This window comes from Dasypus novemcinctus, chromosome 6, assembly GCF_030445035.2.
Source record: "Dasypus novemcinctus isolate mDasNov1 chromosome 6, mDasNov1.1.hap2, whole genome shotgun sequence".
Lineage (NCBI taxonomy): Eukaryota > Metazoa > Chordata > Mammalia > Cingulata > Dasypodidae > Dasypus > Dasypus novemcinctus.
The window spans coordinates 32,096,383-32,121,988 of NC_080678.1; positions in this window are offsets into that span (position 1 = coordinate 32,096,383).

Sequence of the window (25,606 nt, forward strand, 5' to 3'; positions counted from 1 at the left end):
ATAATTGATATTTATCAGACACTATATCTAATTATGAAGTACATATTTTTCCATTTACGTATAAAATCTGTATTATGGTAGGGCATATGCAGATCCATTAACCAGCTGTAAATAAATTTATAAAACTATGAAATCATATTGAATAAGATACATAATTTAAAATTGAGATCACTAAAAAGATAAGCAGAAAGTCCCAAAATTTTTGGAAATTAAGCCATACATTTCTAGATTAGATCAAGGAAAAATCACCATGAAAATCAGAAAATATTTTGAAATATGCAAAATAAAACATATCAAAATTTTTGAGACAAAGGCAAATTATACTTGGAAATTCATGCCAGCATTTACACCTACAAGGAAAAAAGAAAATTTTCACATCAAGTATGCCAACTTCTACCTTAAAATGTAGAAAAAGAAGTGCAAATTAAATCCAGATAAAGTAGAAGTAATAAACCAGAAATCAAGAAAATAGACTATCACAACAACAGAGAAAATAAAAAGTCAAATGATTATTTTTAAAAGAGTTCATAAAATTAATAAACTTTTGGTAAGACTGATCAAAGGAAAAAAAAAAGAATGTGTCTTATCAATATCATGAATAAAAATTATGACATCCTTCCAGATCTTGGGCATTAAAGGAATTAGAAAAATATTATAACCAATTTTATGCTAATAAATTTAACAAATTTGAAGGAATTCATATTTTATTTTGTAAATGAAACTTAATGAAAATGACAAGTATATCTAGTATTGCTAGAGAAAAATGGCAATCACTGGGATACAGAGACTGACGATTGCAGGCAGAAAGTTTATTGGGAAGCTCTTCCAAGGGAGGGGTCTGAAGAATAGACTTCAGCCCCCTCACTGGCATGGTGAGGGTCTGAAGAGAGGCTTCAGTCCACCCGTGGAGGTTGGTGGAAATGACTTTATACAGTAAATCAATAGGTGGGGAAATATTAGTCTGTGGGGAGGGGGTCAGAGTCCAAGTATAGCCTGGAGTCCAATAAGGGGCTGTAAAAGAAATTCCTTCCCTTGTATGGCTGAGGGGTAGTGAGCTAGGAGGTAGTGTATTCTTGGAATGCAAGAGGGGCTGATGAAACCCTCCTCAGGAGGGAGTGGAGGTCCTTCTCTCGTTCTGCTCCATCGTGATGTGGTTCCTTTCTTCTTGCGAGGAGATAGTTGGTTGCATTCATGCACCATGAGCTGTTAATCATAGCCTTTGAACTTTGAAATAGGGAACCTCTAACAAGTATTATGTTTTTCAATATAAAGGGAGGAAAACTTTTTATTACTTTATGATTTTTTTGTATTGGCAAAAAATTAAAGACAACATAATTCCCATCAACTGGGGAATGAATGGTTCACTTTCTTGCTTTATTCAGATCTCAGCTCTAATGATGCCTTCTCAGAAAGACATTTCTTTACCACCATATTAAAAATTATGTATCCCCTTACCCAACCCCAGTTTCCCTCTACCTCCTTACCCTATTTTTAATTCATATGTCACATTTTTACCTACTACTCTATTATATTATTTGTCTTGTTTGTCCCACCTACTGTCTTCCCAGGATAATCAGAAATTTTTATTGTTCACGTCACTACCTCTAGCATATACTTATTTGTTAAAATTTTTTTGTTTATTCTCTCTCTCCTATTAGAATGTACATTGCATGAGACAAGGAAATTTGTCTATTTTTCTATTTTGTCTATTGTATCCCTAATTCAATACAGTGTGTGCTTGTACAATTAGCACAATTTACTAATATTGTAAATGCAAGTAAAGACCATACACATTGTTATAATTCTCTTTATTTTACTCTACTTTTTAATACTTCATAATTTTTAAAGAGAGCATGAAGGTAAGTTGCTTTAAATTGTCATACTATTTATCATTAAATTATGAAATTATAAGTGACATTTTCCTTTTTAGGTTTATTTTGCAAAACTTATTTGAACAAATTTTATTTTCTGTAAGTAGGATATTTCTCTTGTGAAAATTTTATTTCATAATTTAGTGACAATTAACCCCTTTGCTTAGCATTCTAGGCCTATTTCATTTTATATTCCCTCATCTGCAAACCTACTTTTCTAACCCAAATATTAAGTACTCATGAACAGGTAATTTTTGAGTGTAGTATTCCTTCTATCTGGGAAGACAACCCTTTCTCCCAGTCCTTTCCCCTTTCTCCTACTAAAACTACATTCATTTTTCAAAGGCATTTTGAATGCCTCAAACACTTTTCCTATGGCAATGAACACATTCTGCATATCAGTTATTTTTGTACCTGTCTAATTTCTTGCCTTGCTGTGTCTCTTGACCAACCCCATTTTCCAAAGCACATTTTCCAAGATTCTAGTTTCATGTGAAATTAATACAAGTCATGTGGAGAGAAAAATGATTCCATGGTGACAAAATTTTGAAGTGATTTTGCTTAGAAAAAGTTAAAAAAATTCTTTTCATCACAGATCTAGTTAGAACATTGTATTTGCTAATGTGCTTTATGATTCACAAAGAGGGATTTATAATATGCATAGGTTCAACTTATTTGCACTTTGAACTCCTTTTTAAAGTTGAATGTTTTCCCCTCTTAAATATTATTTGGGTTCTTGTTCACCATAAGGTCAATTCTATTTTATGTTTCATACTTCATGCAGGTAAATAATTTCTCTTTTTATCTTCAAAATCAAGCATCCACAATTGATTTGCATAACAAATGATATATAATCACTAGATAAACAGATGTAAATAATTTATTAGGAATTTCTATAAAGAACTCAATACTTTGTTTAGTGTGATTCTTCATGGATAATCATCCTATTTAATTTGATTTATCTATTTTTATCTCCTGACAAAGAAATGGAGCCTGTGAAACTGACCCTCCATCCCCCATCCCTTTCTACTCTCCAAAGTGAACATTAAGTTGATAAGGCATCTGTGAAGAATATGTCATCTCTTGTTACTGCTGAATAGTTCACTGCATGAACTTATTCCATACATATGTGTCAAAATCAATTTGACAGATGACAGATGCCTTCAAACTTTTGACGGGATGGAAGAAGCACGAAGGTAACCTGAATTTTTCTCTACCTCTTTGATGTTTTCAGTGTAAATTTTTATGGATCACCAGAGTCAAAGAGAGTGGTTTCAGAGAAGGAATGGGTTGGAATTTCTTATGGTTTCATGGTCAAACAAATTGACCAACTTGGATTAAGGCTGAATTCTGAACAGGGGCTTAGTTTGTTCTCATAGAATTCCAATGTTCTGTTTACCTCAAAATGTATTCAGAGATTGAATCGCTGCCACTCCATGTGCTTTGCATCTGACAAGTATAATCCCTTTAGAAAGGCTTTAGCTAAAATCACTTTGGAGTCAGAAAAGCCCGTGCTGACAACATCACATTCAGGAAACTCATCCTTCCCTTTAAAATTTTTATTTTAGCAGAGCGGAGGACAGATAGGTAAAAGAAAGTTCAATTGGAGCATCATAACTCATATCACTGACTGACTCCCAAACTTTAAAATGTCATTTTGTGATTATCTTTGCTGAGGACACCCATTTCTCAGTGATCAAGGCAAGTTTCCAAATGTTAGAACAATATCATTACCAATGTTATTGCTGTGGCTCAAACCTAGTATGTGTTGAGCATTTACTAAGTACTGGGGATATGTCTAAATATTATCATATATTATTTCATCTTCACCACAGTACTGTGAAGTTGATAGGATTATTAACCACATTATTGCTTTATACCAATAAAGAGACAGACATGACCAGAATGTAAGTTACTTTGTCCCAAATCATAGGGATAGTAAGAGGCCAAGCTGGGATCCACAGTCTCTCTCTAGAATCTGAATATCCGATCACTGCTGTACTGTGTATAAGTGAGATTAAGTGACTCACTCACTTAACCTCTGGAGTCAAAACCCCTACCTCCAAATTCCAAGCTACATGCTCTAAAATTATATGGGCTTAGTTTTTTCATCGTAAATTAAGGAAAAGAAAGGGACGTATTTCATAGGTTATTTACAAGGATTAAAGGTTTTTATGCATGTGCATGGTGGGATGGGAGAGAGTAAACAATCAGTGCTACTTTGATGCCCCTCCAAGCAGACTCTTGGTTTCCCTGTGGAAAGTTCTGTCAAAAGTTTATCTGAAAGGAAAAAAGAAAAGAAAAGTAGCAATACGGGAAAAGCTAAGTGTGTTTCAGGCCACCAGTAAGTTTTCCTGCAAGAATACATTATTTTAAATTGCTCCTGAATTAATCTTTCCTTTCTCAAAAGGAGAGCAGTTCAATATCATCAATATAATCTTCATCATCACCAGCTGTCATATTCATGATCAATAAGGGCATAAAGAAGCATTTTAAAATGTGTGCTCCAATCCATGGAAAAATAGTTCTCCTGCCTCTCTATTGACCAAAAAATAGCTCCACTACCAAATTCTTCAGAGTTCTACCTACTTCTAGGCAGCTTCACAATCCATAATGCCAAATCACAAATTCTGCTGTGGAGTGCATTGTCTGATGATTCGTGAGAAGATATTTTTACATTGACTTATAATTCATTACCAGACACAAAGCAAATATTTATCCTTCCTAAAAGACTGGGGAATAATAAATTCTTATCGAGTATTCTTGAATTTCACAACCTTTTATTGTACTTATTGTATGAAAAATGGCCTTCAAGTCTAAACAGTATCATAAATTCTGTTCTTTTCTCAAATAATTTTGTAATCCCAATACTTTTTAAAAAGTAAATGAACTGATTCTTCTCTCTAAAATTTATATTTAGTGATAATCTGCTTAAAAGCTCAGTTCCAATAGCTGTCTTCTGCAGTCCATTTGCTGGTTACACACATGAAACTCCCTTGGCAGAATCCAGTAGAAAGTAATATACGTTACTGCACATTGCAGTCTTTGTCCATAATCGCTGTTCCCGCCATTACTTTTCTGCAGTTCCTAAATCTTTCAGTCTATATCGTCATCTTGAATTGCCTTTGTTTGACCCTCACAACTACAAGGTGTGTGACCCTGGTCTAATAGAACATTATGCACCAGGGAAAGGAATTTTATTCTCTATAAAACTGAAAGTCTTGTGTTAGAAGATTTCTCAGTTTGAGTACTATGCTGTAGCTTCAACCAATTAATGTAGAAAAGAACGAGCGGGGAATATTGAAAATTTACCACACCGAAGTATGTCTCCTAAGTTGTGCTTTTGGACAAATACTATTTTTTTAAAGACCCCCTTAATAAATTAATCTTGCCCTCCACATTTTTTTTTCTGTTAAATGCAACATGATAGGACTACATCTTGTATTCAACATGAGCCCTGCGGTTCTAAGTAGCTTCCCATGAAGGGCAATGGCAAGGGACTGTTTTGAATGAGATGTCAAGATAGCGCATCATTCCAAGAAGGAAAAGTTCACATATTGTCTATCAAGTCTCCTTTTCTAACATATTGTTCACCTTTTAGACACCAACCATCCAGAAATCACCCAGATACAATGAAAACATGAATTTGAAGTACTCAGTGCCAATATTTTTTTTTATTTTATTTTTTGTTTTTTTTGTTCATTCATCTCTTTTTTTTTTAATTGACTTTGTAATAATATTACATTAAAAATATATATGTGAGGTCCCATTCAACCCCACCCCCCACCCCCCCTCTCCCCCCCCCAACAACACTCGTTCCCATCATCATGACACATCCATTGGATTTGGTAAGTACATCTTTGGGCACCTCTGCACCTCATAGACAATGGTTCACATCATGGCCCATACTCTCCTCCATTCCATCCAGTGGGCCCTGTGAGGATTTACAATGTCCGGTGATTACCTCTGAAGCACCATCCAGGGCAGCTCCATGTCCCAAAGACGCCTCCACCTCTCATCTCTTCCTGCCTTTCCCCATACCCATCGTCCACCATGTCCACTTTTCCCAATCCAATGCCACCTCTTCTATGTGGACATTGGATTGGTTGTGTCCATTGCACCTCTATGTCAAGAGGAGGCTCAGATTCCACATGGATGCTGGATGCAATCCTCCCATTTTCAGTTGTAATCACTCTAGGCTCCATGGTGTGGTGGTTGTCCTTCTTCAACTCCATCTTAGCTGAGTGTGGTAGATCAGATTGTAGGTGCTGGAGTCTGTTGAGGCTCAGGACCTGGCTATCACATTGTCAGTCCAGAGATTCAAATCCCCTAAATATATCTTAAACCCCAACATTAACTGCACCTCCAGCACATTAGCATGAAAGTCTTATGAAGGGAGATCCCATCTGAGTCCAGATTCATCACACATAAACACCATTTCCAAAGAGGGGCCATCTGCCCTGGTAGTTAACCCCATCGGCCATGACCATAACTCCCATGGGTCTCTTTAGCCCTCAAAGGAACCAATATCTGGGGGTTGTATCTGCTTTATCCGTCTCTCTGACTCTGCTCTTTTGTGCATGAGGGCAATCCTTCTGCCAGCCTCCAGACTCTTTTTTAGAAACTCGTAGCCATATAATCAGTGCCAATATTTATAGCTTGTATGTTTGTTTGCTTGCTTAATTTGCTTTTGTTGTTGTTTGGTGGTGTTGGGGGAGCCTTGAATTATTGTTCACTCTGTGAAATTTGCATGAAAAGAGTAGACATCTTCTAACAATTCTCTACTCTTTTGTTCCTACTTCTTTATTGTCCATTCACCCTTTAGCTCACTCTATTCTGTTGCCAGAGGTCATTTTATGTATTTATTGTACTTAGGTTTCTTTCAGCAGGATTTAACACAATTCTTTTTTGGCATTTCTCCCTCCCTCTCTTCCTTTCTCTCCCTTTCCCTCTTTCCAGAAACCTTTTTAGATTCTGGGAGATTAAGCTCATTTCTCCTGATATCTCATCCATGTCAGTCCCCTTTACACTTTCCCAAGTTGCTTCTACTCTACCTGTACTTTGGCTACTGGAGAGTTGACCTTCTTATTTAGAGTCACACTATATTTCTTAGAACCTCATCTAGGGATTGACAAAGAGAATTACCACCACCCCCCTCCAATAAGAATCCCATGGAGTAAAGCAAGGATATTTTGAAAATGAAAATCAGGTTGTTTCATTTCCTGTTGTTAATCTTTCACTGGATTGCTGTTGCTCTTAGAACAAATTTCAAAATCCCCAAATCCCTACTGTCCAGAGCACAATATGACCTCTTCCTTGCCTAATGTCTGACCTCACCTCTTAAAACCAGCCCACCCTCTCTGAGCTGCATCTCTATTAATATACATCTTCATAAACCCCAGCTTAGCACCTTGGGCTCGATGCCCTTTCCCTCTGGCTCTTAGAATCTGGGGATCCTCATCTCAAATATATCACTTTCTGAAGGTAAAACCTTCCCTGACCACCCTACAAATGTGCCCCTTCCCTAATCATACTCCCAACAAAACAGTTTTTCCCCTTCATAGTACTTATCACTATTTAAAATTATCTGATTTAAGTGTTCATTTATTATAATGTTTCCCACTGGAATGTAAGCTCTGTGTGGACAAGGACCCTTCCTATCTTGCTCATTGCTTTACCAGCTGCCCGAGCACAGGGCCACAGATATATTACTCCTTCAATATGTACTTGCTGAATGAAGAAATTAATGAATTGAACGTCAGTGCTTCCTGCATCCTTGACAAGTCTTGACCTTGCTGTTTTGAAAGCTTCTGAGTCCTCTGAACGTCTCTTTTATAGCCATTAGTTAAATATTTTGTTGCTAAGCACCTTCTATGCGATCAAACCCTTAATAGGACCTGTGGATATGGCACACAGATTTTTAATTTCCAGGAACTTGACACTATTCTTCATAGTAGCAAAAGCTCCAGGTATTTACTCATAGATCTAAAATCAAGATTGCTTTGTAACCCAAGCCTCTCTTACATCTATCTTCTCTGTGTCTGAGTTTCTGTGAACATTAAATATGGTTGAGGCTGCCCTAATTCCTGAGGGCAATCACTCCATTGCCCTGGGACTGAAAGATGACCTGGGATCATTTTCTTTCTTTTTCTACTAAGGAGGCTTCTGAATTTTAAAATTTTACTACATTTTGTGTTGCAAGTTAAATGATGGGACCATGCATAGAATATGCCATTGATAATCTAAAAATTTGTCTAATGTATAATTGTTGGAAGAAATAAACAGAAAATTTCCAAACTTAATATGTTTTGACCTACCACATCTTGCTTATATGAACTCTTTTTGTTTTTAAGACCACGTAGGAATTTGGCATTATTTATGAATTCCAGAAATAGATATTGGGTATGTTTGCAAACTGGTCTGTTCCTCTGGGCATGATTAAATTATGATTAGGGCTTTGATTAGTCCATGAGAAAACTATACCACAGAGAAGAGAGTAAGAGGTTTGGGCTGGAGTCCAGGAAGTAAACACACAGGAGCAAGCAGAGCAGCTGAGCCCAGAGAGAATAGAGCCCCAGGGAAAGAGACAAAGCCTAGAGCGCCTGATAGTCTACAGCTGACCTTGTGGAGAAAACAGAGCAGCTGAGCCCGGAGAAAAAGAGCCCTGGGAGAGAGATGAGACTTATCCCAGCCTACAGATGGTATTGGAAGAAGCTGGGACCTCAGAGCCTTCAGAGGAAGAGAAAGGCTAAACGTTGGCAGTCATCTTGCTCCAACATGTGGCAACAGACTTTGGTGAAGGAAGTAACTTATGCTTTATGGCCTGGTAACTGTCAGCTTCTACTCCAAATCAATACCCTTTATAAAAGCCAATAGATTTCTGGTGTTTTGCATCAATACCCCTTTGGCTAACTAAAACAGACCACTACCTTAATGGCTGTAATTTTTACTTATGAACAGCTGACAACTGATTCCATAGATATAGCATCAAACTATCAACATGGTTGACTCAGTTTGTACATGGAATCAGAGAAAAAACATCTTTATCATAAACCCTTTCATTTTTTTTCAAATTTAGAAATTTTTCCACTTTTACCTTAGAAAATGAAATGGAATGTCAAATACTATTGCAAATGAAGTAGGATTTTTTTAGGTCAAAAAAATTCATGTGTGAATGTGAATGTACTAGCATCCAAGTTAAAATATTAATTTTAACCACATCTTTAAATTTGGAAAAATAACTGAAGGATGTAAAGAGCAGAAGTTTGGTATAATTAGATTTTTGAGATGGAAAATATTTGGCATACCTGAAATCATATACCTCTGAATCAAGTAGGAATTCTGACAAAGACAATTTCTGATTTAGGTCTTAACATGTCCAATTAAGAAAACAAGGGAAGTATTTTTGTCAAATGTCTCGTGACTCCAGGAGGACCCTGTGTTATAACATTTTTTTATTGAGGTCAGGGGTCAATTACAATGCCATTATAATACAAACTAAAAATTCACTTAAAAGTTCACTGTAATTATCATTGAGGAGAGCTATTTTCTGCAATACATGTAAGAACCCTTCTGAAAATGTATACATTTCAAAGTTATGCCAGAAAGAAATGATAAAAGAATAAGAAAAAACAATGTCTCGTTATAAGGCAGCCAAGGAGAAATTTCTCTTATTCTACTCCTTCTCCTTCCTCTTTTCCTTCTTACTCTACTAGAGATCCTTGGTTCTGCCTTTCTCCTCTGCACCAAGAAGCATTAGGGGATGATGAGAAAGCAAAGAGAAACTGCTCTAGTCTCAAGTGTTAGTCATTTTAAGGCTAAAGAGGCATTTATAAATACTGAGAAGAAAAAGATAATTCTGAAGGCAGATTTTCTTACTTCCAGTGAAGTTCCTAAAACCAGTGAAGTTCCTAAAACTTTTTCCATAAAGGGCCAGATGATAAATATTTTAGACCAAGTGAGCACTGTGGTTTCTGTTGCAACTATGATTCTTTGCCACTGTAGTACAAAAACAACTATAAAGAGTAAGTAGACAAATGGACATGGTTGTGTCCAATATCTACAAAAAAAATGGAGGGCCAGATTTGGCCTGTGGCCTTATGTTACCCACCACTGCCTAAAGCAAGATGCTTACTAAGGAGATCTTTTCTAGAAAACAAAAAGAATTCATCTTCAGTCCAAATTTTACTAGACTCATAGCTTAAGAAGCTTAACTCTGGCCCCCTAGTTCACGTAAAAAAAAAAAATAAATGCACAAAAAGCATTCATAACTTCCTTGCAGCATACAGTTTCATATTAAAATATAAGAATGGTTTTGAGAACATGTATTTATGTATTAAACATGCTTCCAACATTGGAACCCCAATTTTTAGAGCTATATTTAAAATAAGTGTGCTTTAAATGGCCCAGTTTGCTATCATCATCTAGGAACAAATTAAATCATAAATCTGGCAGTTCTCCAACAAACCTCCTATTAGAACAGTAGTTGCTGGTCTCCAAACTTGATATGAATTCTTGGGTCACATCTAAAATTGTCAAAGCTCAACTAAAATACCTAAGATAAATAAATATGTTCAAAGCCTAAAGGAGTTGAAACATGGGGTATAATTTATTTTTATTTTTTAAAATTTATTGAAGTATATGACTCATGCATAAACATTCATGAACAATAATTTATAGTAAAAGTTGTGAACTAACAAACATGCATAACATCATGCATTGCTCTCATAACTCACCCCACCTCCAATACCTTGACTGTTGTGAAACATTTTTAACTAATGATGAAAGAACATCCTCAAAATACTACTACTAACCAAAGTATCTTACATTTGGTATATTTTCCCCCCAAACCACCCTATTTTTTTTTGTATCATTCATACATGAAAATATATAAATAATAAGTGTATAGAAAGAGTTGTGAAATTACAAAGCGAACATGCATAATATCATACTGTGGTCCCATACATCAACCCACCACCAATACCTTTCATGATTGTGAGGGACTTGTTGCAAATTATGAAAGAATATCATTAAAATATTGTTACTAAATATATCTTACATTTGCTGTATTTTTCCCCCAACCCAACCGAATATTATTTTTTAAAATATATTTTTATTACTGAAGTTATGAACTTACAAAGCAATCATGCATATGTGCAGAATTCCCATACAACAACCCTTCACCAATACATCACACCATGGTATAATGTTTGTTATAGGTTATGATATAATATAATCAGACTATTACCACTAACCATGGTCCATAGTATACATTTGACATATTTTTTCTATACTACCTGTTTGTCAATATAGTACATCTTTGGTGTAGATGCATGAATATTATATTATTACTGCTAACCACAGTCCATAGGTAATTCCAGTTGTATTTTTCCCATGCTTCTCCACATTGCCACCATCCTACAATAGGAATGTACCTCTGCTCTAGCTCACAAAGTACACTTTTGACTCTGTACCATCAACCACAATTCTCATCCACCTCTGGGTTTACTGTGTTATTGTGATTCAGTCCCTATACTATTCTAGCTTTCTCTGACATTTACATCCCTAGACTACCTTTCCAGCCACCTTCCCATATAATGTGTTACCATCCACTCTATACATTTCCACACTTTTACAGTAAAGTTATTTAAAACTTCTATATACATTAAGTATCAGTAGTCCATCTCAGTCCTCCTCTTATCCTTGAAGAATCCACCACTTACCACCATGTCTTGAAGATGTTTTCCTATGTTTTCTTCTAGAAACTTTATGGTTCTTGCTTTTTTATTTAGGGTTTTGGTCCATTTTGGGTTAATTTTTATATAAGGTATGAGCTAGGGGTCCTCTTAACTTCTTTTGTCTATGGATATCCAATTCTCTCAGCACTATGAATGGACTCTTCTGCCCAAACTGGGTGGGTTTGACAGGCTTGTCAAAATCACTTGACCATAGATGTGAGGGTCTGTTTCTGAACCATCATTTCAGTTCCATTGGTCTGTGTGTCTGTCTTTATGCCAGTACTGTGCTCTTTTTACCACTGTAGTTAGGTAATATGACTTAAAGTCCAGAAATGAGAGTCCTCCAAATTAGCTTTTACTTTTTTTAAGATGTTCTGGCTATTCAGGATCTTATTACCCTTTGAAATAAATCTGTTAATTGCGTTTTACGTTTATTTTTAAAATGCAGTTGAATTTTTATCAGGATTGCATGGAATCTGTATATCAATTTGGGTAGAATTGGCATCTTAATGCTATTCAGGCTTCCAGTCCATTAGCATGGAAAATTCTTCCAATTATTTAGGTCTTTTTATATATTTTTTAACAATTCATTGTAGTTTTCTGAATACAAGTGCTTTACATTGTTGGTTATGTTTACTCCTAAATATATGACTCGTTTAATTGTTATTGTAAATGGAGTTTTTTAAACTGATTTCCTCCTTAGATTGCGCATTACTGGTATCTTTTAAAGTTCATTACAACTAATATAAATATAGCTACTCCAGATTTTCATTTATTATTATTATTTTTAGTTACTGCATGCATGGAATAACTTTCCAGCCTTTCACATTCAATCTATTGGTATCCTTGGGTCTAAAGTGAGTGTCTTGCAGACAGCATATAGATGGCTCATATTTTCTTATCCATACTGCCAGTCTGTGTCTTTCGATTGGGGAGTTTAATTGATAAACATCAATGTTATTGCTGTAAAGGAAGTACTTATTTCACCCATTTTGAAATAAAAATACCATTTGGGTTTTATCTGTCATATTTTATTTTCACCACTCTTCTGAGACTTTTACTTACTTTACTGACTCTCTTCCAAGCCTCTCTCTCCTGTCTTTTTTTTTCAGGCTGTATTGAATCTTTTAGTATTTCCTGCAAAGCCAGTCTCTTGGTTACAAACTCTATCAGTTTCTGTTTATCTATGAATATTCTAAATTTGCCCTCATTTTTTAAAGATAATCTTGCCAGATATAAGATTCTCGGCCGAAAGTTTTTCTCTTGCAATATCTTAAATTTGTCTTCTTACCTTCATGGTTTCTCATGAGAATGTGCCACTTAATCTTTTTGGGTATCCCTTATATATAATGCATTGCTTTTTTTTTTGCTGCACTCAGAATTCTTGCTTTGTCTTTGGCGTTTCACGTTCTGATTAGTATGTGTCTCAGAGTTGGTCTATTTGGATTTATTCAGATGGAAGTACGTTGTGCTTCTTGGACATTGAATATATGTCCTTCATAGGGTTGGGAATTTTTCTACCATTATTTCTTCAAATATTTCTTCTTCCCCTTCACCCTTCTCCTCTCCTTCTGGGACACCCATGCCATGTATGTTAGTACATTTCTCTTGTCGATTATTTCCTTGAGCCCGTGTTCAATTTTTTCCTATCTTTTGTTCACTGTTCTTTTGTATGTTTGCTTTCAGAGGCCATTTCTTCAAGCTTACCAATCCTTTCTTCTATCTCCTCGAATCTTCTGTTATATGATTGCATTGTATTTTAAATTTTCTTTATTGTGCCATTCATTTCCATAAGATCTGCTATTAATATTTTTCTATGTATGCTTTCAAATTCTTCTTTGTGCTCATTCAATATCTTCTTAATATCATTAATCTCTTTAGCCATCTCATTGAATTTATTAAGGAGATTTGTTTGAACATATATGATTAGTTTTCTCAACTTCTTTATGTCATGTGGAGTCTTGTCTTATTCCTTTAACTGGACCATATCTTCCTCTTTCTTGGTGTGGATTGCAATTTTTTTGTTGGCATCTTGGCATCTGGCTTACTAGATGTATTTTTTCTGGGTACAGTTTCTTTCTTCAGTTAAGGGCTTTCTTGCCCTTTCTCCCTTGCTGTGTAGCAGCTCCTTGCTGACTGTGGAGAGGATGTAATTGGTGCTGTAAGCTGTGAAGGCTCAAGTTGCCCTCATTGCACCAGAGACCAATGAAGCTTCTCCCACCTTTCTCCTTTGCTGGGGGTAGGGACAGAGTCACAACCATGTGTAATAACCCAACTTGTGCAGGCCTAGACTGTAGTTGCCTGGAGAGACTGATGAAGCTTCGTGCCTCTTTCTCCCCTGCCGGAACAGGGATAGAGCTGCAGGTATGGGCAGCAATCTTTGTTGTGAGGATCCAAAATGACCACAGTTGTCCCAGTAGACTTCCAACTATTCAGTCTGTGCCACCCAAATGTACCTGTAATCAGCTGGAGAAGCCAATGACGGTCCCACCAGCTTGCTCCCTGCTGGAGGTAGGACTAGAGTTTAGGTTAGACCTGCAATCCAATCTGCACGGAAAGAAGCCTGTCCCTCCCTTCACTATGATTTTCAATCATCCCCACTTCTTCTCATGCCAGGGTTGGAGTTAAATGCTGGCTATTAGCCTCTTTCTGACTTGGACAGGTTCAAACTGTAGCTGTTCTTAGGATTTTACTTTAGCCCGCCGAATTTACTGATCAGTAGCTGAACTTGGTGCCGAACTATCTCTTCCCTCACCTGTTTTTGTGAAGTGAAGCTTCCAATTTCAGCCACAGTATAGCTCCAGAGGCAGCTGTGCCACCAGTGAGTATGGGCACTGGCCTTTGCAGTGTGGAGTGCTCTACTCACAAATCTTCTCTGCAGGTGGGCAGTCTCCTTCTTCCATTCTTTTAAGGATGTTGCAGGATGCTCTTCTGGTCTCCTGGAGGCCCAAACTGGTGCTTTAGGTAGCTCTGGGTGATTATTAACTGCCCTGTAGCACAAGTTGACTCTAGGAGCTCTTTACTCTGTCCCCATCTTGCTGGTTGTCCCCCTATGTGGTACAATTTTAATTTTTAATAGTTTATTAACTCCCCTAAACACATCATTACATATAACTGTCACTGTAGTCTAAATATTTAAATATCAGGTTTATGGCCATTGTAGATCAGAAAGGGAAAGATTTGTAAAGCAGACTCTTATGAGCAGTGATAAGAACTATGCAAAATTCTGATGCATGTATTAAGCAATATAATAATGAGGTTACTGTTTTTGAGACAAATGCGAAGGCTCGGTCTCAGTGGAATTGAAATAAGTTCCCTATTCATACTGTAGAATTGGGTCCCCTCTTTAGGAGCTGCTTAGATTTTAATTTAAAATGATTTATGAGACAATGGGTTTAATCAAGGAAGCACTAGCATCATTAGATACTAATGAAAAGGATCTGAAGCTATATTGTAAGGCAAGGAAGTTAAGGTCAACCTGTTGTAAGTCCGTTATATGTTGGATGAAGGATTTATAGAACAAGCATGGAGTTTTTCAGAACCTGAAAGTTGGTGTCTTTGAAAACTATCTTCCTTACAGACCATAAATAAATAAAAATAATAATAAAATGAATAAATAAATAGATAAAATTTAAAAACCAACAACAGGAAAACCATTTCTGGCTTTGAAATGTGTCATTTTTACTTGTACAAGTTTGTATAATAAAAGCATCTATGCAGGCATGTATCCACTGGGAAGAAAAAGTCCCAATGATTTACAAAGATATTTTAAAGAAATTTGTTCTGTTTTGTTTTGTTTGAAAGTTCTATTTTCCCACTGTGGAAGTTGGAACATGGGTGGTCCCCTAAGGAAAACATGATCTTAAGAATGTAAAAACTAATTATCCTCTCATCAGGGCTTAGAAGGAAAGAGAAAGCAGTAGACTTTTTTTCCATTTTGGATAGGGCAGCTTTTCATATTCACCTGGAATCCATAGAGTTGCTTCAATTAGTCACCAGAGCCCAGGAACAAACCTCTTGCCAACTGTCTAAAACACATCCGTACGGCCCACACAGCCTGGGAGCAGCTGCAGGCGCTTCTGAATTATGCACTGTGGCTTTAAAGTGCTCTGCTTTTTTGCTTTCTACAGCAGCCCCAGTGAGGATGAAAAAGTACATTTTTATAATACATACCACAATGTGCATAATGTTTTCTCTTCAGTCCCTGCATCATAGAAAGTGTGTTTTCTGTGATATATAGTATACAATGTAAGTGAGCTGTGGAATAACAAAAAGCATTTCTAGAACCCCTAATTGCTATTAATGGCTCCCTGGGTATTGCCTAAACTGGCTACTGCTCAGATAATTGCAAGTTTCCCCAGTGAGTGTGGGGGTACACTTTGTTGACTAAGGACAGATGCAGTAAGCAGTGGGATTTGTTACTAAAGCTTAAACCATCAAGTAGTTTTCACCAGTGATGCCCTTTCTGTGCCTTGCCAGGCAGGCAGTGAGAAAGGGCAAAGCAAAAAATGGGGCCATGTTTCTGCCTTGTTACTCGTTCCTCCTGGGTGAGCATTCAGCCCTGCTACTTTTCTTTTATGTATAGTATCAATATCATTAAAAAATGGACAGGCAATGTACACTTAGCTATTCAACAAGTCAAGCATCATGCAGTTCTGTATTGCATTTGTAGTTACGTAATTAACAAAGTTGAGAACTAATTACAGGTAAAGCAACATATTCTAGTCTTGTTGAAATCATAAAGAAAACGGTCCTTGACCTGAAAAGAATCATGATCTGGTAAATGATTCTTTCTTAAGTATATGACCCTATTGCCTAAAGTGACGTAAACTAGATTCGTCCAATATTTATTGAGCATCTACTATGTGTCAGTGAGGGCTAGACTCTAGGCTTCAAAAATAAATGTTGCTGTCTTCTAGGTGCTCATGATCTGGTGGAGAAAAGAGCAAGTTACATAAATAGTAGGGCTGGATGGCAGAGAGGGGTAAATGGCCTAAGTTCAAGACAAGATAGGAAGGGAATCAGCAGTGGATGATTAAAAACATGTATAGCGCTTTTGGGAGAATGTGCTTGACATGAAAGGAAATATAAGACTTAGGCCTAGTGTTAAAGAGCATCCAGGGCAATATAATGACAAAACATATCCAAAGGATAGAACTGGTAGAAATATACTTTACACAAGACTGGAAATCATCCAGTTATGTTTGGACAGCTGCCTGAAACCTGTAAGCTATAGAGGTTATTTTTATTCTTATTTTTTTAAAGAGTAGTTTTGTTGTCATGATGCTTACCATCGAGCTGGAGAATGAGAGCATCCATTTTGCAGGATCATATCTATTTATACATAGTTTGTTGTAATGAAGGGAACTTGGCTTTTAAAGCACATAACAATTTGATCTACCCTATCTACCTCTTAGAGATTTTGTGAGCATAAAGAAGAATACCCTTGTATATATAAGTACCACCTGTCCCTAAACATCACCCCAATGACTTTCCAGCAACCCAAAAGGCTGCATTGGGTAGAGCATACAGTACTGGTTACTTGGACTTGCCTGGCAGTGATGAGAGACTGGCAATAATGATTCTGTACCTTTGGAAGGTAAGATAGCACCATAATTCACCATTCTGCGAAGGTGACAACTTGTTTTTTCAGCTAACAACCAAGAAGTCCTGGAGTCTGTCTCTCCGATGAGGAGGCCCAGCTCTGCCTCCATCAACAAGGCAAGGAGAGTTAGGACAGTTCTCTACACACATCAGCAGTGGCAACCACAGAAGCAGCAACATGAATGGCCAAGAATCCCATGTTTGTGTAGATTGCTGTCCTTGAGCCACAGGCTTTTGGCGATTGTTGTGGTGTTCTCTGATGCTCTCCCTTAGTCCCTCCCCTTCAGATGAGTTCTGACTGAGCAGCCTTGATCAGGGGTGCCGCTGACAAGAATGCAAGTGGGCACAGAACACACAGCGAATGGACACAGAGAGCAGACAACTGGGGTGGGGGGGGGGGACTGCGGGGAAGAGGAGAGAAATAAATAAAAAATAAACCTTTAAAAAAATAAAGGAGAGGAAAACCAGGGAGCAGAGGGAAAAAATGCAGTGAAGAGGGACTTAAAGCCAATTTTATTGTGTAAAACACTGGTCCTTATTGTGCAGTCCACCCAAGCTGGTACCCCAGGAAGTTCCAAATCCCTTCCCCATTTACTTCCCATATTTTATTTTTGAAAAACAGATCATCTTTATTTGTTTCTACATGTGAATCCTTCTAAATAGTGGCTACATCTTTGTAGCCCTTACACAATTCTAAGAAGCAGATGAGCACTGTGTTTGATCTCTTGGACAAATCACATAATTTTCCATGGCTCCTCATGTATGAGACACTTTAAATATTTGCATTCTTTTCTGAATGCTGCAATACAACTCTTTCTTTGGATAGAAGTGACAAATGTGGTATCTCTCTATGATATAGTGTTTCTAAAATAAATAATTAAAATGACTGCTGGCTCTTACTCAAGCTGACCAGTTTCTCTAATTGACAGTTGCCAAAGTCTGGGAAAGGAGTTAGGGCATGACGAGTTGGGCTGTCTCTCATACTTACAGCTCACTCAAAGCCCAGTAGGTTCCAAGTATGTGGAAAAATGTCAGTGTGTCTCTGTGCATTGCCATATCTTTCTATTCTTTAGGCAGAATTTATCCAATTTGATGCCCTAGAGTCCAAGGAGAATGGATAAAGAAGCCAATGAGAAGGGCAAACACACCTCATTTACCAGATTTGTAATACTGGAAGCCTGGGGAATACTATTTCAAATGTCATCTAACCGCCTTTTACCAAGTTTAAAATGACCCACAGATATTCATGTAATCGGAAATTCCAATTATTCTAACTGGATTTGTGCAGAGCAGGTCTCTAAAAGCTAACATGTTGCTGCCTCCCTTCACTCCTCCTCTTAGCCTTTGTTATCTCCCTTTTCCAGCCGTTGCTATCCTTCACCGCCTACCTCATAGCTGCCTGCACAGCTCCGCCTATCCACTACCGCCCCGTAGTTAATACGCCCCCGTTCCTACCCCTCCCTTGACCCGACCTTATATAATCAAGTGTATTTCCGCAATAAAGTGGACTAGCTCACTCTCACAGGCTGTCTCCGTGGTTTTTACCGCGCGTCCCCCACACCTGGAGAACCTAGGCCTACGCGCTGGCTTAGGGGCTCACCGCCGAGCCGTGGAAGCCCGCCCGGTCCTCGTGGGTTGCTAACTCAAAGTAGCAAGCTCAAAATAGCAAGCCCACAGTTGGGGGCTCGCCCGGGATCCTTTCCTTCCACCGCCCTCCGGCCCCTCTCTGCTGCTGCTGCTGCTGTCTACAGGCGACCATTTCAGCTCTCCAGGTAGGGACCCCATTGCCGTCTTTTCTTCTCCCACTATGGGCGCCTCTCTCTCCTCACACCATACCCCTCAGGTTCGGCTTTTAGCCGCCCTGCTTGATACCAATGGAGTCCGCGTTTCCCTGAAACAGCTCCAAAAATACTGGGACCTGCTACTCCCTTTTAATCCGTGGCTCACCACCTGCCAGCTCTGGAGCCCAGACACATACTCTCGACTCATAGATCGAGTCACCTCCGCCATAGAGCATGAAAAGCGGTCTTTTCCGCCCGGCCTGCTGCCTGCTCTAGTAGCCATACGCGCCTGTCTCCTTGGTGCGCCGTCAGAAGCCATCCGAGACAAATCGGTTAAGCAACCCAATGACTATGAGCCCGATGATCCTGGCGACACAAATTCTCTGTCTGACCAGCTCGCCGCCGCTCTCGAGCGCGAACCTCCCCGCCCACGCTCCCCACGACCCGCAGAAGCCGCTTCAGTAGCTCCTCAAAATAGCGGACTTTCTCCCTCTTCTTCCACCTCTGCCCAAAATGGCGCACTTCCGGCTTCTCCTTCACCTATATCCGAGCCCGCCGGCGGGAACAAAGGCGCTTCCTCTCACCTTTACCCCCCCCTCCCTGTCCCGTCATCTTCCGGCCCTGCCCCGGAAATAATGCAGCCGCCATCTTGGCCGGCGCCCGGAAATGACGCGACTTCGCCGCCATCTTGGCCGGCGCCCGGAAATGACGTGATTTCGCCGCCATCTTGGCCGGCGCCCGGAAATGACGTAACTACACCGCCATCTTGGCAGGCGCCCGGAAGTGATGTAGCCGCTCCGCCATCTTGTCCAGCGCCCAAAAATATCCTGCCGCCAGTTTGTTGCCGCCTTGACGCTGCTAAGCCATCATTCTCTCATCTGTTTCCCGCTACCGTTCGTCCCTCGCCACCACCGTATGGCAGCAGCCCCCCACCTGCTTCTAGCGAAGCACATTCTCCCGCCCCCCAGCTATACCCGCTCAACCCGCTGCCCATGCAGCAACGCCCTCAAACTTGGCTTCCCTTCACAGCAGAAGAAGTTAAAACTCTTCGTAAAGCCGTTAAAGAAGACGGCATTGATAGCCCATATGTTCAACAACTAATAGAAGAGTTGGGGGTTCAGCTTGTTCTTCCCTATGATTGGATTTCTCTAGCTCGTTCCATCCTTCAGCCAGGCCAGTTCCTTGAATGGTACGCTCACCACAAGTAGCTGTTGATCAACAAGTAGTGGAAAATGTTCGAGCGGGTGTCCACGATCCAGCTGATGCCTACACAGGGGTTAACAACTATGCTGACCCTCGTTCCTATGTGAACATAGACCCAGGGTTTTGGCTCCGAGTGAAAGTTCTCGTTCAGTGGTCATTCTCTTTAATTTCCACCAAACAATCCACCAAGTTCGCGCAAATGCTTCAAGACTCGCAAGAAACCTTTCCGGCATTTGTCGCCCGCGTTATCGAAGCATGCCAACGTAAAATTACTAACGAAGATGCTCAGTTTGCGTTAGCAAAAGAACTCATTCTCGATGGGTGCCTCGCACCCTTCCGAGCTGTCATCCTTCCTATCCGCGACAAGCCGATGCACGAATAGGTCCTAGCTTGTCGAGACATTGACCCACAGACTAAAGCACTTACTGCTGCCTTCGCTTCCACCATGGCTGTCTCATCTGCCTCCACTTCTGCCTGCTTTTGATGCGGTCAGCCCGGTCATTTTGTTCGCGAGTGCCCTCAACCAGCAGCTCCCCGCCCTGCCGTAGCACTGCACAGACCAAGAGGTCCCCCCACGCCATGCCCGCGCTGTGGTAAAGGGTATCACTGGGCCCGCGACTGCCGCTCAGCGCAACGTTTTTCTCAGCCTTTAAACTTCCAGCGGGGCAGGCCTCAGCCCCTCCCCCAAGAGGCCCTCCACAAAGCTCCAAAACCCTAATGTGGACCATGCCTATCAAACGTCACCAAAAACCTTCACTAGAACTTAAAATAGAGGGACAATGGCTTGACGGACTCTTAGACTCGGGTGCCGAAATCTCTTGTATTCCCTTCGAAATCGCCGCTTTTAATCACTGGCCCCTCGAAACTGGCCCTCAAGTCATCGGCGCCACAGGAGCTGCTACTTCTTGGAAAACATCTCAGCCTCTGCATTGGAGCGACCGAGAGGGTAACGAAGGTCAAATTCGTCCACTCGTCCTCTCTTCAGTCCAAACCATCCTGTGAGGAAGAGATGTACTCAGCCAGCTAAAAGCTCGAATCACCACAGAAGCCTTCTTAGCTGCGCCGCCCCCCCCTTATAGGAGCCACTGCTCCTGTTTCAAAACCTGACCCTATCCCTCTGGAATGGGACACAGAGGAGCCCATCTGGGTCGAGCAGTGGCCCTTGCCAACTCACAAACTACAAGCTCTCTCTGCCCTCGTTGAAGAGCAACTACAGGCAGGGCATATTGAGCCGTCTACCAGTCCCTATAACTCGCCAGTTTTTGTCATCAACAAAAAGAACACAAGTAAGTTTCGCCTCCTCCACGACCTTCGAGAAATTAACAAGCATATTAAGCCAATGGGGTCACCTCAGCCTGGTTGCCCGCATCCCACTGCAGTCCCCCAGCATTTTTATGCAGCCACTATTGACATCAAAGATTGCTTTTTCTCCATTCCTCTTCACCCGCGAGACTGTCCACGGTTTGCGTTTACAGTCCCGCGTACCAACAATCAAGGAGCAGCACTCCGATTCCAATGGCGAGTACTACCACAAGGCATGCGGAACAGTCCAACTATATGTCAGCTCTATGTCAATCATGCCATTGAGCCGCTACGCTCTAAGTTCCATCCAGAGCACACATACATCATCCACTATATAGATGACCTTCTTTTAGCAGCAAGTTCTAACACACTTCTCAATGATTTACTTTCTGCAGTTATGACGAACCTCTCAAGTCTTGGATTAATAGTGCAACCTGACAAGGTCAACCCCCAGCCACCTTTCCAGTTCTTAGGCTTTCATTTTCATCAATATATTCGGCCCACCAGCCCGCAAATCCATGTTTCTGATCACATGACGCTGACTGAGCTCCAACGGCTTTGCGGACAAATCAATTGGCTTCGATCAGCACTCCCCATCACAACAGCGCAAATGCAACCCCTTTTCGAGCTCCTGCAGACTAAGTGCAGTCCATCCGCTGCAGTCGTTTGCCCCATCACCATCACCCCAGCTGCCAAAGAAGCCATCCAACAAGTAAATGCTGCACTCCAGCAATGCCGCCTAGAGCGATTCTCTCCCGATCTCCCAATCCTTGCCTTAGTTTTGCCAACACCAGTCACCCCAACGGGTCTCCTATGGCAAGATGGTCCTCTTCTCTTTCTACACACGTCAAAAAGTAAACTCCCAAAAATCTGCCCATTTACAAGGGCTTGGATCACATTAGCCACTGACTTAGTACTTCTCTCCATACAAACGTACGGCGTCCCGCCACACACCATTGTTTGGCCCTTTGATGCAAAAGAAGTTACTTCCCTTATCATGAATAATGCTCAAATGCAGAGCCTGATAGAGTTCTTTCGTAGCTCCTTCAACAACCACTATCCTCATCATCCACTGCTGCAAGGTGTATCTCAATTAGCATTTTTCAACCCGTTCCATCCGCTGCCCGCAAGAAAGCCAATCCCCTTTGCCATCACTGCTTTCATTGATGCCTCAAAAAGGGGCTTCGCTGCTGTCATATATGTGCCAGGAAAGCTTGAGCCACGACAGTTGATGTTTGCCAATCACCTTTCTGTTCAAGTAGGTGAACTCTTAGCTGTCGCTGCAGTCCTCAATCTTTACCCAGACCAGCCTCTCAACATCTTTACAGACAGCTTGTACACCTTACAGGTATGTCGCAGCCTCCCACTTGCTACCTTTCTACCCAGCGACTCATCTATAGACCAAGCACTCACCTTTGTACAGCGACTGCTTAAAGAAAGGCAACAACCCTGGTTCATCGCTCATATCAGAAGTCACTCTGGCCTGCCAGGACCACTGACTCAAGGAAATGCCCTTGCTGACGCCTTAGCGTCCGGCCGCCATGTATACCCAGCTGCCATTCAAGAAGATTCCATTGACAAAACAAGACTAGGAGACTTCGTCAACCAAGCCAAACTTTTACACTCTCAATTCCACTTCTCTGCGCGATCTATCCAGAGGCTCTTTCCAGACCTCCCCATCGAAACATGCAAACATCTTGTGCGTTCCTGCCGAACATGCGCACCTTTGCTACCCCTTGGACCCTTGCAGCCCCGCGGAGCTAATCCCCGCGGCCTGCGGCCTAACTCCCGCTGGCAGCTAGACGTCACCCATGTTAGTGCTTTTGGGCGCCTTAAATATCTTCATGTTGCAGTTGATACCTTCTCGCACCTATGCTATGCCGTGCCCCTCACAGGAGAGAGTGCCAAACATTGCATCAAAGCGCTTCGGCAAGCCATTCTATTCATGGGAATTCCCTGGGATCTCAAAACCGACAATGGACCAGCCTATCGCAATGCCACCTTTGCCAGCTTTGTGCAGATGTACCACATCACACATCATTTCGGCATCCCCTACAACCCGCAAGGGCAAGGAATTATTGAGCGTACTCACCAGCAGCTCAAGCTACTCATTCAAAAGGAAAAAGCTTCCTCTCCCCACAAGGCCCCTGCCGACGTCATTACTGCCTGCCTTATCCATCACAATCTCCTGACCTTCGATGACAAAGGACTCTCCCCAACCCATAAACATTGGGGACCCATGTGGCAACCTTCGCAAGTTCCCCTTGTTCATTGGAAAGACCCCGCCACAAACCTTTGGCAAGATCCAGCTCCCTTGCTAGCACAGGGGAGAGGTTTTGCTTGTGTCTTCCCAGACTCCGAGCCACAACCGCTCTGGGTTCCTGGGCGCTACATCCGGCCTGCCACCGACCCCAAAGTTCCACCGAATGATGAACACACTATGCCCTCCGTAAGAGACAACATTGACTGCGGAGGCCCAGATGTCGCCCCATTCGCTCAAATCCAGCACCAACCAGCCCCTCCCTGAAATGTTTATATTAGATAAGTGCTCTCTCCGAGTTTCCTTCTGCTGATTGTCCCTCCCCTATGAGGGCTCTCTTCTCCTTTCTTTGTCTTTACAGATTCCCCAAAAGGACTCACCTCTGCACAGTCTACAAGAAGAGCCTTATTGCCGCCTCTACAACCTGCTGCTGACAAGTGCCTAACCTCCACCGAAACGTGCCTTACAACTTATCAGAGAAGAACTCTCAGTGCAGATGCTCTTCCCACTCCCCTCGCACCCTCACCCACTTTTATACTTCTTTTTTATAGTCTTCATTTTTTTAACAATCTTTTCAGCTGTCTGTCTCGCGGCTACAGCCCCAGCAGATTGGAACCTCCGTCAACGCTTTCTCCTTGCTGTCGCCTTTCTACTTCTAATTGGCGTTTTCACCTCCCTCGTCGCCCTCCTCCCATGACCACCATGCGCCCCCAAGTAAATTCACTCGAGCCTACCTCTCCAACACCACCGTCCGTGAGAACCACACCAGCTCCTTCTCGCCGCGAACGACGTCGACAACGCTTCCTTGCCTGCCGCTTAAGCCGTCTTTCCCTTGAAGATGATGACCCCATCGAGCGCCAAGTTCTCCAGCTCCTCCGACAGGCCCGCTCTGTTCACACCCCCGCCTCCTGTTCCCCTACCCTTCCCTACCTCATCCATCTCCTCATTCTCATGTTGTCTCTAGCCTCCTCTGCCCAAAGCTCCTCATCCCATCAGCCATTCAACTGGACCTTGCAGACATTCCCGGAAAAACGCATTCTCGCTTGTAATGTTACTAGTGTCGCTCCCTCCTTTCTCACACACGTCTGCCCTCTTGCTGGAATTTCCTTCCGTCCCGAATGCCAAGTAAGCAACATCAGAAAAGCGAAAGTAGGCCACCACTCCTCCTCATCCTGTCGAGGCGGGAATACAGCATGCCTGCTTTCTCGAAACAACCGTCTCCTTGGCCCTCAGTTCAACCCTGTGTCTGGTTTTTACATCTGTCCTGCTAGTGCTCGAGGTTGTCATGACCCATCACACTTCTACTGCCCCTCTTGGGGATGTGTGACCATGGCCCATGGATGGTCCGGTGCCCCCAACAGAGACCCGTATCTCTCTCTCCAAGTAGCCAACAATTCCCGTTGGGACTTCATTTGGCTGACAGTAAAAAACCCAAACGACGATACATGGCTGGCCGCTCGCCCCTATGGACTCCGGTTGTATATGAGCAACTATGATCGTGGCGCTTTGTTTGAAATCCAAAAGCGTGTTGTCTCCGCCCCACCCTCTGCTATTGGTCCCAACCACCTCCTTAACCCTCCTCCCTCACCCACTGTTCACCTTCTTCCGTCCTCATCTACCCCCCTCAAAATCTCTTCCACTTCGGCCGCCGTCGTGCCTTCTACAAGCCCCACTTCCCCCCCCCCCCCCCCCCCGCTTCAGGTATACAACCACATCCTCTCATCCCCTCTAGTCCCTACTTCAAACTCCTAAACGCCTCCTATTCCTCTCTCAGTGCCTCCCACCCCAACCTCACTTGCTCTTGCTGGTTGTGTCTTTCCCCCAGCCTCCCCCTCTATGATCCACTTG